At 45.4% G+C, this 2,465-nt stretch overlaps 1 long non-coding RNA gene across 1 annotated transcript; it reads left to right on the forward strand.

Annotated features, from left to right (window-relative positions):
• The first annotated feature begins 263 nt into the window (after positions 1-263).
• On the forward strand, positions 264-1,596 carry LOC119294085. Its single transcript, XR_005143327.1, has 3 exons — positions 264-576; positions 678-1,075; positions 1,428-1,596. It is a non-coding gene; the product is annotated as an uncharacterized LOC119294085 (long non-coding RNA).
• Positions 1,597-2,465: the final 869 nt, after the last annotated feature.

A 2,465-nucleotide genomic window follows, 5' to 3' on the forward strand; every position in this document is an offset into this window, starting at 1 on the left:
TCATATTTAGGACAGTATAACTGAGCCTAAACGGAGCCTTCTCACGCCATGTCTGAACCGTCCATTTTCCTGATCAAATCATTTTCCGCCGCCGGATCTGACGTGTACGCCAAGTTTTCCGTCTCGTGGGCCGGCTGTCCTAAGGGGACGCTACTCTCGCGGAAGAAACGCCGTGCTCTGGTTGATCGGGCTGTTGGGCCGAAAGGACCGGCCCCTTGGGCAGCGAGGCTGACGGTTCTGACGCGGCATTCCCTATTCTCCTCTGCCCTCTCGTCTCTCCTCTCTCTCGATCTCTCCTCCCTCGGCTGCGACACGAGGGTGCGCCGCCAGCGCCGTGATTCTCTCCAACTCGCCGCCCCTCACTGACCCTGTGTGGAACGACACCTCTGCGTTCGGCATTAAAAGGGTTGAAGGGATCGGCCTATTAGGCAGAGAGGGCTGCTGAGCGTTCGCCTGGTTCCTCTGGGCAGCGACGTTTCAGGCGTCCTCAATCCGTACCCCGCGACCGAAGATCCCCCGCTGCTGAGGCGCTACCCTCCTTCCACATCGCCGGATCGACGTCGCCGAACCCGTGCGGTGAAGATCCCCTACCACTACGTCCAGATTATTTTTGTCCCCCCCTTCATTATGGGCGCTTTGTCGTCTCTAATGGTTCCAGGGGGTGTGGACTGCTGCAGTGAGAAAGATTGAAGGAGGTGCCTCGACGGTGACGGCGGTAAGGTCCATGGAGCGCGCTGATGTAATGGGATTCCTGCCAGATCGTTCAGGAGAGACATAGCTGCCCGTAATCCCCGCCAGATCATTCTCAATCCCTTTTTGTTTGGTCCTTGCTGATCTTCGGCGGGAACTATGGGTAGATTGCCTATCTTCTAGGATGTGGTCCGGCGTGCGCGAGCAAATCTGGATGGCGAGAGCGATGTGGGTAGCCGTCGGGAAGAGTTAGCTCCAGAATGTCAGTGGCGGCGCTCACTCGCGGGACAAGTTACTGAACAAAGTGCAAACTACAGCGAAAAGGTGCCAGAGTCAGGTGAATCTGCTGTGAAGCCGGATACAAGAGCTCTGGGTGGACTAAGAGGTAATTAGTTTACTTTGGTAAAGAATTATAATGGTTCGTCGGAACTGAATCATAGCGTAGTGCGAAATTGATGATGTTTGATCTGTATAATACATTGTAGAGTAGTTGAACAAGGAAGTTGCTTAGCTGAAGGAATGTAGCATTGTACAGTGCCGCCGGAGCACATCTGGATTAGGCCATCAAATCATGATTTCCTAATGTACCATGCTTGCTGTTTCATTTTATTTTTTTGCAGTCTGCCATAGCACAGTAGGGGGAGCTGACTTTCTGTGGATGAGTTTGATTTCCAAAGTTACTGATAATGCAGTGAAACCAAAATGTTTGCACTCAATTTTTGCCTCTGATATTTCAGTTAATTGCAATCGCTGAGCGTTTCATGAAGAAGCGAAACTTTATCGAAACCAAAATGCAGGTATGCCCAAGAATTAAGATACTTTATAGATTTATCTTATTGTGTTTGTGTGACGGTAGCTGTGCTGCCATCTTCTCCCCGTTGGGGAATCTTAGCATTGTCCGCGCAAGAAATTGGCATAATGTCAAAGTATTCATACCGTGTTATAATCACCTTTGTGAAATTTGATATTACAAAGCAAATACTATATAATCTAAGTTGTCCAATTGCACAAATTTACTCGATGGATGGCTCTGGTATTATGTGGCATAAATAAAAGCAATGTTCAGTAAACTTTTACTCATAGAGGGAACACTTTCTATGTAGGCGAAATAAACAAATCTGAGACTTCCTTACTCATGAATTTTAATAGTTGGCCCATCTAAGTTGTCCCATTATTTTCCACACTATCTTCTACTGCTGGGAACAATGTCTGAAGTAACTGTTGTACCATCATGTACTAATCTACAGTCCCAAATATGAAGCATAATTTCCTTTTAATATTTTAGTTATCCACTCCATCACCTGTCGACTGTCCTCGCACAAAGTGAGGGCCATTAGACCAAATAAAAAACCATGTCCTAACATACTATCCCTATATATACTTCCTTGCTAATCAATTACTCGCTCCGTTCCTAAATATTTGTCTTTCTAGAGATTTCAACAAGTAACTACATACGGAGCAAAATGAGTGAATCTACACTCTAAAATATGTCTATATACATCCATATGTGGTAACCATTTGAAATCTCTAAAAAGACAAATATTTAGGAACGGAGGGAGTATATTTCATCTCTCTTCTATTGCTAAAAAATATATAGGTCATAGATGCAAATTTAATTAAGTCCCTGATTTAAGTATTTTATATTTAAGAAAATTCCAAATAGACGGGCATGGCAACGCGCGTCATCAATGATCTAGTAATTATTACTGGCCGGACCAAATGGTTCAACATCAATCATGCGTAAACCTTAGCTTTGGGACCCCCATATACATGAA

The sequence above is a fragment of the Triticum dicoccoides genome, chromosome 4B (genome assembly GCF_002162155.2).
Source record: "Triticum dicoccoides isolate Atlit2015 ecotype Zavitan chromosome 4B, WEW_v2.0, whole genome shotgun sequence".
NCBI lineage: Eukaryota > Viridiplantae > Streptophyta > Magnoliopsida > Poales > Poaceae > Triticum > Triticum dicoccoides.